Source organism: Aedes aegypti, chromosome 3 (assembly GCF_002204515.2).
Source record: "Aedes aegypti strain LVP_AGWG chromosome 3, AaegL5.0 Primary Assembly, whole genome shotgun sequence".
NCBI lineage: Eukaryota > Metazoa > Arthropoda > Insecta > Diptera > Culicidae > Aedes > Aedes aegypti.
In genome coordinates, this window is record NC_035109.1 from 12073500 (window position 1) to 12086997 (window position 13498).

The window sequence follows — 13498 nt, forward strand, 5'->3', positions numbered from 1 at the left end:
GACCGACGAAGATGGAGCTCTACAATACGCCTTGCGTGATGCTACGCTGAAGACATCAATGTAGGTACTTAGTGAGGACCTTGGATATTTGGCCAAAATTGAGTAATTGGGATAAACTACGAAATTGCGTTTGAACAACCCAAAATTGAGTTAAATCCCGTCTCCGTGGCATGCGGAAAGAGTGACATACTACATAGATATTCAATAGAGAACCCGGACGAGGTCGTCGATTTCATGGTTTGTTTTATGTGGTTGCAGTGGACTTGAGTACACTTAAAGTTCAGGACGATTGGAAGCGATTGGCTCAGGAGGATTCAGTGGAAAAGGATTATCCACTCGTCGTAAATCCAACGTGGCGAATAATGACGATTTAATGTAAAGGGAAGCTAGGGAAAGTGTACCAGTTATAGCCATAGTGGTTCCCTATTTGACCATATGTGAAATTTCGATAACTTTCACATTTTTAATCTTTTTGAATGTTTCAACATCAACATATATCTAAAACCTTACTGCTACAATACATAAAATCTTCCAAAATGCGGAGACATTTAATTGTATGGCGAAATAGGGAACCATTATGTCCATAAATGTTACACCTAGAGGGGGCAACGTGGCGTAGTTGGCTACACGTTCGCTTCATAAGCGGATTGTCATGGGTTTGATTCCCAGCCCCCAACAAAAAACACTTCGTCAGTCCGCTTGGAAATAACACGAGCTCCACCCGTTCAACACCATGGCCGTCTGAAAGCGGACTGACAACAAACTGACCCTCTTCTGAGCGAACATGCTCTAATGTACCTGGATAACATGACGATCGACCAACGACAAGAAATAATGGAGTTCTCTCTGGAAAAGCAACGTTACCTGTGATTAACGTCGGATAAGATCCACAAATAGGTTTAATCGATAAAACAGACAGGAATACGGACAATGTACTAAAAAGAACATCTTTCAAATTTGAATTCGCTCTGGTGATGCCCATGCTGGCGGATAAAAGCTCAAAAAGTTAAGTAAACAGAGTATAAAAAAAATAAACTGTCACACCTACCATATATGTATGTATTTATATAAGACATTAGCAAATTAGAAAAATATTTAAGTCGAAATATAAAGCTACAAGGAAGACGATAAACAAAGGAAGAACTATAAAGCAGAAATCCAAAAGTAATAAAACAAATCAGCAGAATTTTGGATTAAAAACAAAGGAAAATGTGAAAACGAAATAAAAACAACCATAAAACAGAACTTTTGTTTTAATATAAACGTGCATTTGCTTCACCTTGCTTGTTTTGTTTCTTTTTACAGGTTCCTCTCGATATTCGCTAGTGATAATTATTTGTTTTGCCATATTAACTCGCTAAGCTAATACTACCAACTATCAAATAGTTTCCTTAAAAGTATCATATTTTTTCTCTTCATCGTTCGATTACAAGCATTTTACCATTATTAATTGTCCTCTAACCTCTAACATAATCATCAAGCCTATGGGTACTTCGCCGTAATCGGATATACAACACTCACTCTTCATTGTCAGGATCTACCAACTTTTTTTTTTTTTTGTTACGTCATCAATTGTTTGTTTCTTGTTTTCTTAAAGCTAGCTACAACGAACACATTTCATCATTCTTAAATTCAAACGCATCCCTTGGCGTGCGCATTGTTTGCTATAGTGTGCCGTCTTCCATTCATTTTATAAGGTTATCTTGTTTTTTATTTTTGTATTGTCTTACTATATACTAAGCGATCATATATTCGTTCATTCGTCACCAATTTCAAGGTGTGTCCATTTTTTTTTCAGTGCAAACTAATCTCCGAATAAATTAGTCTGTCTCTTATCTACTTTTTTATTCCTATGTATTCACATTTAAAGTTTTTCATCATTTTTTTACAGTTCAGGAAAATGTGTTTTGCTACACATTCCTCTCAATTATGCATTATTAGTTGGTAGTTTTGCATCATTTCTACGTATTATATAAGTAACCCTATTACTGTATTGTAGCATTCTGTATATCTCTCACACCACGTGAGAGGTGCGTGGTTTCATAGGTTTTAAGAGAACTTTTTTTTCGTGTTTAACCTAATCAAATCACAAGCATTCATACGCAATCATCGACTCCACAATCGAGGAATAAACTCAATGTTTTAAGCACTAAATAATAGTGAATATAATTAAAAGATACAATATATAAACGAATAGTAATCGATAGAGTATAATAAACGTAATCGGTTTGACGGCAAATAAATGTGTGCTTGTTAAATCTCTTTTACCCCCATTTCAATAGCTGTGAATAACGAGTAGATTTATTTATTGATAAAAAAACCAAGAGTAATTATCGTTGAAACCTGACCGCCATCGACACATATTGTTAGAATTCCAATTTTTGTCGCTGTTTTGTAGAATATGCTAAACCTAGAGCAGAGTCGTTTTGGTTAACTCAAATTGGTACGTCAGCTAGATAAACATTTTGAGTGCTAACAAGGTAAAAAAACTCATTTCACTACTCAAAATCAAAATGGCGTCAAAATCCAAGATGGCCGCCAGATTTTCCCGCACCAAATGACCTTTTATAATTTTAAACGAAAAAAGGACCAGCGATGGAAAACTTGTTACTTTGTTTCACAAAATATGAAGCTTGCATTGATTGCACTCGCAGGGTAGCGACTGAGTACCTTAAAAGTAGGCACTAAGACCTCATGCTTGAAAAAAGAGACAAAAAAGAGACCGAATTGGAACAAAAAAGAGACCCAAAAATAATTACAAAAAAAAAAGTTTTTATAAGATTTTTGCAATTTTTGCAGATTGTGCATTCTGTGATTCTCTATGGAATTGTGATAAGTATTATTCGTGACATTACAACAAGTATAGCCGTTCTGGCACCAAACCGAATAGCGCCTTCCGATTTTTACTAGCACTGCCTTTTCTGTGCGCTAAACCGAATGCCGAAGTAGTGCGCTGTATAGCACACTTTATGAACAATACAGCGCGCCACTTCTGACACCAGATTTAACGTACAGAATAGGTAAAGCTAGTAAAGAAGCGGAAGTCGCTATTCGGTATAGTGCCAGAACGACTATATGATCAGAACCTAGTTCTGGTATTTGACCAAAGTGGAATTTTATCAAGCTTAACTCCAGAAACTATTTCGGAGATTACATCATTGTTTTTTTTTTTTTGCAGGAATTCCCCCAAAGATTTTTTCAGAAATTTCCCAAGAACATCCTAAGTTTTACATGAGTTCATAAAGTGATATTTCCATAATTTGTCCATGAATTCATTGCAAAGATTGTGTCCAAGATTTCCGTTTAGGTCATCTTCATGGATTCAACCAGCCTTGTTTCAACGCAAAGCTTAAGATTTTCTTCGAAATTATCGCCCATGTTTTTTTTTTTTTGAAGATTTCGACCTTGGATTTGTTCTACGAATACCTTAAGAAATTACTTTGAAGACTTCTTTCAAGATTCCTTCAGTAATTCCTCCAAAAATTTCTTGAGAAATTTTCCAAAGTAGAAATCCAGAAATATTTCAAGCAATGTCTCCAGAGAATCGTCAAGAATTTTTCGTTTAAATTGATGATTTCTTTTTCAAATCCGGAAGGCCTTTCTAAAACAAATCCTATAGTAATCTCTGAACGAACTTCTGTAAAAAATCTGATGAACTTTTAAAAAGATCTGTGAAACTAGTCATGGTCGATTTTCTAAATGAATCACTTAGATATCTATTGAAATAATAATCCATCGAATCTCTAGATAATATCCTGTAAAATATACTGAAAAAAAAATTTAGAAGAACGTCGAGAGAAGAAATTTGTATAGGGTTGATCGTAATAATTGCTGGATTGTCACCTAGAATTAAAATTGAAATAATCCATGGAGATTCCATTTGAAACAAATATCAATGTATGTTTTGTAGAACAGCAAGAATAATTCTTGAACGTTGGAGATATGTTGGAGATATTTCTAGAAAAATAAATCTAGAAGAGATCAATGGAGGAATTCCTGAAAGAGCTCCTAATAGATTCCCTGGTGAAATTTCGTAGCACTTCTTGAGACAAACCGTGTAATTAAAGAACTGGAAAAAATGGCGTAGGAACTCCTTTTGGTGTTGCCTGGGAAATTTCTTCAAAAACTCTGTAATGAGCCTTTCAGGATTTTCCTGTAAGAACTGTAGAAATCTTTGGAAGATCTACTGGAGAAATCGATGGAAAATTAATGAAAAAACTCTAGTGGAAATCCTGGAATGGTATCTGAGAAAATGTTCATGATAGGTAGTTCCTGTGAAAATTACTCGAGGAAGTTGTGTTGAATTTGCTGAGTAAATTTTGAATAAATTCAATAAACTTATCTTTAAGAAGTCTCTGGAGGCATGTCCGAACAAGTTTCTAGAATCTTAAGAGGAATTTTTGGAGGAATGTTTGGAGGTGCTTCTGTAAGCATTCCAGAAAAAAAAACCGCATAAATCACTAGAATTGCTGAAGCTTTTTCTTGAGAAATCTGAATAGGAATTCCTAGAGTAAAATCGCAAAAGAGTCTCTTATGATTTCTCTTGTGCTTTTAAAGTGATATACAGTTAAAGTTATGGATTCACTGCAAGAAGAAAATAGTGACTTTAGAAATCATTTTTACTAAAAAAAAAATACTTGGGTTTATTCCACGAGTGAGGTGTGAGGTGAACATTGTCTGTCTCGTATAGCGAGGTGATAATTCTCGACTCGAGTGAATGGACTCTCCATTTGATTTACACGGTGAGTCACTTCACTCGAGTCGAGAATTGTCACCTCGCCACACGATTTTCATCTCATGCCACTCGTAAAATAAGCACAACTTTATAGACTTTTTAGAGGCGTGCATTAAAATAGAGACCAAGTATCCAAGAAGTGACTTGCTACCAGCTCTGCACTCGCCATATGCGTCAAAATCGTAGAACATCGTTTAGCAATACATTAGGTAAATCCAACCCCCCCGCGAAGTGACAGATAACGCAATTTTCACGTACCTGCTTGCAGCGTAAACAATGGGACCATCCACCGCTGCCGGCACGATTTTCCACTATGGGAGACCGGAAATTTGTTTCGTTGTTGACGGGTGCCAAACAACGAATGGAATGAAATGAAATAAGGGCGAGTCTGATATTTTCATCATGCAGTGAGAATAAACTTAATGAAAGCACCAAGTTTTGACACCAAATGAATTAAACGCGCATCAATTCGTACGGTGAAAAGATTGAATGACTTGTTAGTGCTTAGTTTAGCTGGAAATGCTGTTTCATACAGTGATAATAGTACATTTATTTTTGGCGAACATGTTTTATCGCTTAACGGAGTAAAGCTATCGGGCGCGATTAGTTATTTTGGAACATAATTAGTCACAAAACTAATTTTGTGGGTAACTTTTATGCCCTCAAAAGAAGGCGCGGCCCGTATTATAAAAAAAATAATAAAATATACACACTAAGATTTTATTACTGAAGTCGGTAAAATTTTACTGGGTTTTTGAACAGCAGAGTTAACTCGGTAATTCACATACGTACTGAAAACTCCGTAATTCGAAATGCTTCCCAGCTGTCAATAGTAGCCGATTTAGTCAGTAAAGTACATTTTTAACTGATTTTTTCAGCAAAAAAATATTTGTTTACATTAAATTGACGAGTTTTTCAGTTTCTAAAGCCCAGCCCTTCCGGGAGCTCCTTTACCTTTTCTCTGAATGTTTTTTTTTTGTATTCATGCATGGTCAATCATTAAGAACAAATAACCCTACCATCCGGAACCTTTCCACGGATAAACGAAAGATAAATCACTTCAAAGTACGGATCATTGCTTTACCTAATAAAATCAGGTGGAAAAATGTAATGCCAAGGAATACTTAACAGGCTGCAAATTTATATGGAGACAACAGCCCTAACCTAAACATGTTTGCTCTGAGGGTTGTGTGCCCTAATCAGAGTAGTTTTAGAACAATCGCAGGAATCCGTTTCTAAAAAGCAAAGTTCTTTTTCGGAAGAAGTCATCAACATCGCAGATCACTGCGGCTGGGTTGTTTTTATTTCTCATTTCTATCATTTTATTTTACCGAAAAAAAAACTCAGTAAAAAATATGAGCACCGAGATTCATTAATTTAATTTTACTGACTTTTGAATCTTACTGAGTCGTTCCGGTAAAATTTCAATATAGCTGGATGATCAGTAGTAATAGCTACCGAACTCAGTAAAATAAAAAAAATATTGCTGCACATCGGTGACCTAACAGCAAAGAGCAGAAAACTCAGTATTTTTTGCGATTTACAGATGTACATCTGTAATAAAAATTACCGAACAGAAAAACTGAAAATAAGTGTGTATGAATGGGTTTCAATGGGATCAAATTAAATCCAAAAGCGAAAATGCGCGATTTTTACACTTTTTTCTCATACTCATTACCAGAGATCTACGTTTCAATAAAATAGGCCTACACACTTAAATTATTTCACCGACCTCAGTAAAATGTTTTGCCGAGAACCTTACAGCTGAGAATTCGGTAATTTTTAATGCCGAATCTCGGTACTTATTTTACAGAGACTTCGGCAATCCAAATTTTTTTGTCGAGATCTCGGTGAACGTTACTGAGATTCGGTAAACGTTTACCGAGATCTCGGTAAAGATTTTACCGAAAATCGGCAAATTAAAACCGAAAAATCAGCTGTTGGATTCTCGGCGATTCCGTTTAAGTAAGTATGAACTAATTTACGATGATGTCACACTGCAACTTCCAGCTAGAAGAAAATCTTTACAGCGGCCGATGTTTACAAAAAAAAAAACGATTTCGTTGCATTTTCATCCACGCATTGTTCATCCGGTGAACATTCGTTAACTGGATATGGTCTAATCCACCGATGTACTAAATTCACTCGGTCTGAGAATTGTGACACTTGAGCGGGGCACGCTCCCGTATGATGGCCACGTGATCTGGACCCGCTCTAGTGTCAAAATTCTTCGACCGAGTAAGTCCACCATTGGTGCGGAAGTAATATTATGTAAACACACACGGGCAGAGCGGAAAAGAAAAAAATCGACAAGAAAAGTAGACCGTGAATAAATCCATTGCATGAACTATCCAGCTTTTCAAGAGCGGTAATGGCCGTCAAAAGTTAGTTTCTTTCTGGTAGGGATCCATCAGTTTGACGTTTGACTTGAGTCCGTTCAATCGACGTTGTACTTAATTCACTCGGTCCAAAAACAGCAGCTTACAAAAAAGTGAGCAAATTATTAGTGATATATTAGCGCTCGTAAAATGCTTGATAGTTCATCCAATAAGCTTATCTGATTGAAGCTTAGATATTTGGTGGAGAGTATGAGAAAAAAAAGTGTTGAAATCCACAAAGAAAAATGTGCTGCGAGTAAAAGGCTGAATATGAACTACATAAATTGATTTTCAAGCTGATAAATTACAAAGAAAAATAACTACTAATTGAACTTTAACACTTCACTGCACTTTTGCAAAAGAAAATTCCTTCCATAAATAAAAAAAAAATGTGACATAAATCACCATATAGGGGAACTTACGTATTGTCGGCAGCCTAAGGAGCTGAACTTTTAAGAAGGCACTTTTACGCAACAATGGAGCACAACAATTAGCAGGAGACAACTGAACTACACTTGAGCACTCTTCGTTTATTGATAGTTATACATAAAACACTATTTTGTTCTCTTAATCTTCTATTTTTCCTCATCAAAGTCACGAGGCACTTGTTCTTTTATCGGCAATGCAATTACTATTGTCGGCAACAAAAATGTTCACTTCGGCAATCCAAAACTGCGCCAAAACTAGTTTATGTATTGGTAACATTTCGTATTTGTTGACAATTCCTGAAATTAAACGTCACTCATTATGTTCTACTCGTTGAAAGGGCCAATGCAGAAAAATACAGACTACACTGAGAAAAGAATCGCAGTTAGAAATAAAATAGCGGAGATTCAAATTGAATACACAACGCCACTAAATTTATGCAGACTAAGGCGCCGTCCACATATTACGTAACGCTCTAGGGGGAGGGGGAGTAGGCTCAAACACATTTTTTTTTTCATGCAAAGACCGTTGCGGAGGGGGAATGGTCGAAAATTGTACATTTTAATGTTATGTCATAAATGGACACTGCCTAATTTCATTTTCATTTATTTTATCGAATAAATTTTGTATTCAATCTCACTATGGCAGCATTTCGGCTTTAAAAATTGCCATGTCATGGTAATAAACTTGCAGCAGGTGCGAGTCCAACCTAGAAGTTGCAGTGTAATGTCATGGTTAATTGATTCATAATATTGTGCTCTGCAAAAAAAAATCCACGGAACGCGATTATTGGATTACTTGAATTTCAGAGTTGCGTTTGAATGAGTTACATGCATGCTCCTATTTGCTACTCGCACATGCGCTACAGTCTATTTAGGGTGCGGTATATTTTTCAAAAGTTCTCAAAACCAAAAATTCGTGTACTCTTCTGAATTCGAATCATATTAGTAGAGAAACCTCGAAGTTTGAGCCAAAAATATTAAAATTTAGAGGTGCAAGCGTCTTGGAGGTGAATTTTCAAGTTATAAAAAATGGCCTTCAGTGAAGTCACCATAACTTCGGTAATTTCAGCACCATTACCTTAAAAATTATTTTTTTTTTGAAAACTTTGTAGAACATCAAATTTGTGTAAAATCAAAACTAGTTTCAATAAAAAGTAGTTTACTCCAATTTTTTTTTATTTTACTGAAAAAATATCTTTGTTTGACCATAACTTCATGAATACTCAACCGATTCCAAATCTTTTTGCATGGTTTTTAAGCTTATTTAAATGTGTTCAAGCTTTGCATACACCGCATTTTACTGTTTTGACCAAGTTATTCAACATTTTAATTTTTATCAGTTAAACAATATTTTTAAAGCTGAAACTGGTTTTCTTTATTTGTTAAACCTTTAAAGAGGACTTGGCAACATTTTTTAAATAATTTTTAAACAATGATATATTTGCATATGTTAAAAAAAACACACTATTCAACTTGTAATTCAAACAAAATTCTTTAGAAACATAAGTTTTATATGAAACATGTAATATTCGGCAAAAAAACTTAAATAATCCAAAGAAATTCGATTTTTTCTTCAAAAAATCATGTTTTTGGGTAGTTTTTGTTACAAAACTAAGCAAGGTCCTTGGTTCGATTCCAGGTTGCCATGAAAACTATTTTTGTTTTCGAATTTCGGTTCCATGACGTAAATTTATGAATTTCAATTGAATTGAATTGAACTATTCACTGACAAGCTGAATGGCTCGATATGATTTTGGTCTGTAAAGGTTGCTGCTCTTGAACGCTCTATCACCAAGTTATTACCGAGAGAATGAATGGTATTACAGTTCAACCTCTTTTTACGACCGTTTTTTTTACCGACGGTTCGTTTTACGACCACTTTTTAACGACTGAAATTCAGATTAACGACCGTTTTTATAAATGACCAATATCTTACAAAGTATTCAAAATAGAGGATCATGATGTTCAGCAAAATTGTTCAGTAGTTCAAGGGCTAGCACCACCATCACTGAATTGCGGAAATCTACCACTAGGTGATGCTAGTGAGCATGAAACATTTGTTTTGCGGTTATCTTAGGATCCTGGCCACTTAGAAATATGGCGCCTTCTGCAAAGTTGTTCAGTAGCTCAAGGACTATCATTTAAAAGCTATGAGATTCAAAATTTTGCCACCAGGCGGCACAAGTGAGCATGAAACTTTTGTTTTGCGGATATATCAGGATCCTGACTATCTAGAAAGATGGCGTCTTCGATAAACTTGCTGAAAAGCTCAACTTTGCCCAAGACGCCATGTCTATGTAGTCAGGATCCCACAAAACAAAAGTTTGATGCTCACTAGCGCCGCTAGGAGGCAAAATTTTGAATCGCATAGCTTTTATAATGATAGCGCTTGAGCTTCTGAATAACTTTGCCGAAGGCGCCATCTTTCTAAGTGGCCAGGATCCTGAGACATCCGCAAAACAAAAAATATCGTGCTTACTAGCGCTGCCTGGTGGGAAAAACCTTATATCTTTTGACAAAAATAATAATAGCCCTTGGCAAAATTTTGAATCGCATAGCTTTTATAATGATAGCGCATCAGGTTCTGAACAACTTCGCCGAAGGCGTTATTTTTCTAAGTGGTCAGGATCCTGAGATATCCGCAAAACAAAAATTCTACGCTCACTAGCGCCGCCTGGTGGCCAAATCTTGAATCTCTTGGCCAGAATAATGATAGTCCTTGAGTTCTTGAACAACTTTGCCGAAGACGCCATCTTTCTAAGTGGTCAGGATCCTGAGATATCCGCAAAACAAAAATTCTACGCTCACTAGCGCCGCCTGGTGGCCAAATCTCGAATCTCTTGGACAGAATAATGATAGTCCTTGAGCTACTGAATAACTTTGCCGAAGACGCCATCTCTCTAAGTGGTCAGCATCCTGAAATATCCGCAAAACAAAAATTCTACGCTCACTAGCGCCGCCTGGTGGCCAAATCTTGAATCTCTTGGCCAGAATAATGATAGTCCTTGAGCTCTTGAACAACTTTGCCGAAGACGCCATCTTTCTAAGTGGTCAGGATCCTGAGATATCCGCAAAACAAAAATTCTACGCTTACTAGCGCCGCCTGGTGGCAAAATTTTGAATCTCATAGCTTTAATAGGGATAGCGCTTGAGCTATTGAACAACTTTGCCAAAGACGCCATCTTTCTAAGTGGTCAGGATCCTGAGATATCCGCAAAACAAAAGTTGCATGCACTCTTGTACTGGCGGTGACGCAATTTCACTTAAGCAGTGTTGCCAGCTACGACAAAATTTTGAACCCTTCATGATAAACTGGATTACAGTTGAAGAGTACTGCTATGTTGCTAAGCATTCTATTTTTCTGTTCCGCTCAAGTTTTATGGTTTTGATCTTTTCTTTATTCTTCTTGAACAGTGCTGCCAGCCACGTGAACATTTGTGATTCGGCCGACAGTATAGCACGCAACACTTCCTTCAACTTTGGTCAACATTCGGTACCGTCATCTTTGAAATTTCTTGGTATTTGCATATCACACCCCCATAAAATTGGCTCTTTTGATAACAATCGAGCAGTGTTGCCATCTATTACCAAAATATGAAAACTTGAACGGCCATTTTGGAAAGTTCTCAACCCATGCTTCAACTTTGCCGAATATCCCGAATCAGTATTTCCGCATATAGACGCATTTTTCAAAAACATAATTATTACCCGGATCTCTCCGAATATGGATCAAAATCCAAACCTTGCCAGTAATTTTTAAGATTCATATTCTTCTCAGTGTATGAGAAAATCAGAATAGACCCTTTTCAAATCTACTCACTTTTGATTTGACACAATTACATCATCCACTGATTGCCTGTAAAACAACAGGAGTGTTGCCAAAATAGTCAACCTATTAAAAGACGTATATTGTATATGTTTCTCAGTATTTTGAAGTTTATGCGCTACAATCTTCAAATAAGGAAGGCATTGAAAGACTCAATTATTACCCATGCATGCTTTGTTGCATAATTCCAATAAATTAATTAGTTGTGTTCGATCTTTTCTGTGAATTTAAATCGTGAATAATAATTACACCGCAATTGAATATGGTTTTCTGGCAACCTGGTGCAGTAATAAAAAGTGATTGCCGAGGAAAACAAAGTTCATTAATTTTTACTTGTGATTTGAAGCATAAAAATTAAGTATTTTCGAGTGCTTTATAGACCAATTAAAAGTTTAATTGTGCATAAGTGATCGGTGCGTAGATTTTGTGAAAAAATTGGCATTGGAGCGGGGAATTGGACCTTTCGAAGTGGTGAGTTTTTCCTAAGCTGTTCTTGTGTTGTTCTGTTCGGCAGCTCACAAATGACGATGATTTCGTAAGCATTTATTTCATTTAATAATGAAACCCATGTTATATAATATTTTCGTCAAGAATGTGATTTAAATGGAAGATTAAAGTTCAAGGAACATGTTGAGTACATTGAAGGTAACCCTTGTTCCGTAGATAAATTCTAACAAGGACGATAAGTTAGTGTTGCCGAAAATACCCTCAGGGTGCCGAAGCCATCATTTACCCTATGTCTAAGGAATTATTCAAATATAACATGACCAATTTTAAGCCCCCTCCCTTCGCCAAGTAACAGATTATCTATGGATTTTTTTTGTATGGACCGTAACACTACGAAAGACTCCATTCCTCTCACTATTGCGTTACGTAATATTTTACAATCTCCAACATGGAGAAACGCAGACAAATTTGACATCTTTTGAATTAGGGAGTCGATGCTGGACCCTTTGCGTATTATGGACCCCCTATAGAAAAACAGTTTTGTAAGTGAAACCACACAAGGGGGTCCATAATACGCATTTCCAGGTGGGTCCATAATAGGCTCGTCGGCAGCGAGCCGGATTACATGGGAATCAAATGGGGGGTCCATAATACGCAACGTCAAATTTGTAAACAATCCTATTATGGACCCTGGGAGGGTCCATAATAGGCATTCGGACAACAGTTTTTCAAAGCGCATATTTCGCTGGAAAAATCGAATGATTCTGTATGTTTCATAGACGTACTATGAAGTAAAGACATTGAATTTGTTGTTAGACTCCACAAAACGTATATGCGTCTGAGATATCATTGCGGAAAAGCGTCTAGAATGAATTTCAGCTACTAAGGGGTCCATTACTAGCATTGAAACCCTACCAAGCGGTTAAAACATAATTTCGAAAGCAAAGGATCGGTTACTATAAGCAATTTTCAGCATGTCTTTGTGCGAACCACAACACCACTATTCAAAACCCGCTCGTGGGTCGAACAAAATCTTCTCGAGGACCACACAAAACCTTTTCAGTTTGGTGATCACTGATGTATAATGATATTACAAACGCCAAACAAAAATAAAAATTTAAATATGTCCATTAAGCATCATTTTAATTTGCGCCCTATTTCGAGCACACTCCATGATTTCATTGAGTTTGACAGTACCACGGACCAAATTTTTTCGGTACACTGACATTGTATGGCAGCTGTCATGATGCTCCCGGGTTGGGTAAATCACAAAATCTCCCTCTGATTACCAAGCACTTAACGTTCCAAATCGAAGATAAAGTGCTAGTGCAGGATCTCGTTGAATAGCTTTATATTAGCACAATATGCCTTTTTGGCGAACTATAGGACTCAGTGTGCTCATTACCCGAGGAGGAACAAATAACTCCCCAATAACTTATGCATACCATATTTTGGTATCATACCATAATTAGGTATTATTCAGTTGTCAATACCTCATTTTGGTATTATAATGGTATTTGAAAAATAATTAAAAATACTTCATTTTGGTATTCGATAGCTATTCAGGACTGCTGGAGGTATTGAAAAATTTCACTTTTATATGAAAATCCATAAAGTATGATTTAGGTATTACAATACCTGATGTAGTTATCACCTTGGTATTTGTAGAATATGCATAAGGTAT

At 36.3% G+C, this 13498-nt stretch overlaps 1 protein-coding gene across 1 annotated transcript in view; it reads right to left on the minus strand.

Annotated features, from left to right (window-relative positions):
• The window catches only part of LOC5564326, a 293574-nt gene that overhangs the window by 10387 nt on the left and 269689 nt on the right, over positions 1-13498 (minus strand). The window lies entirely within an intron of this gene.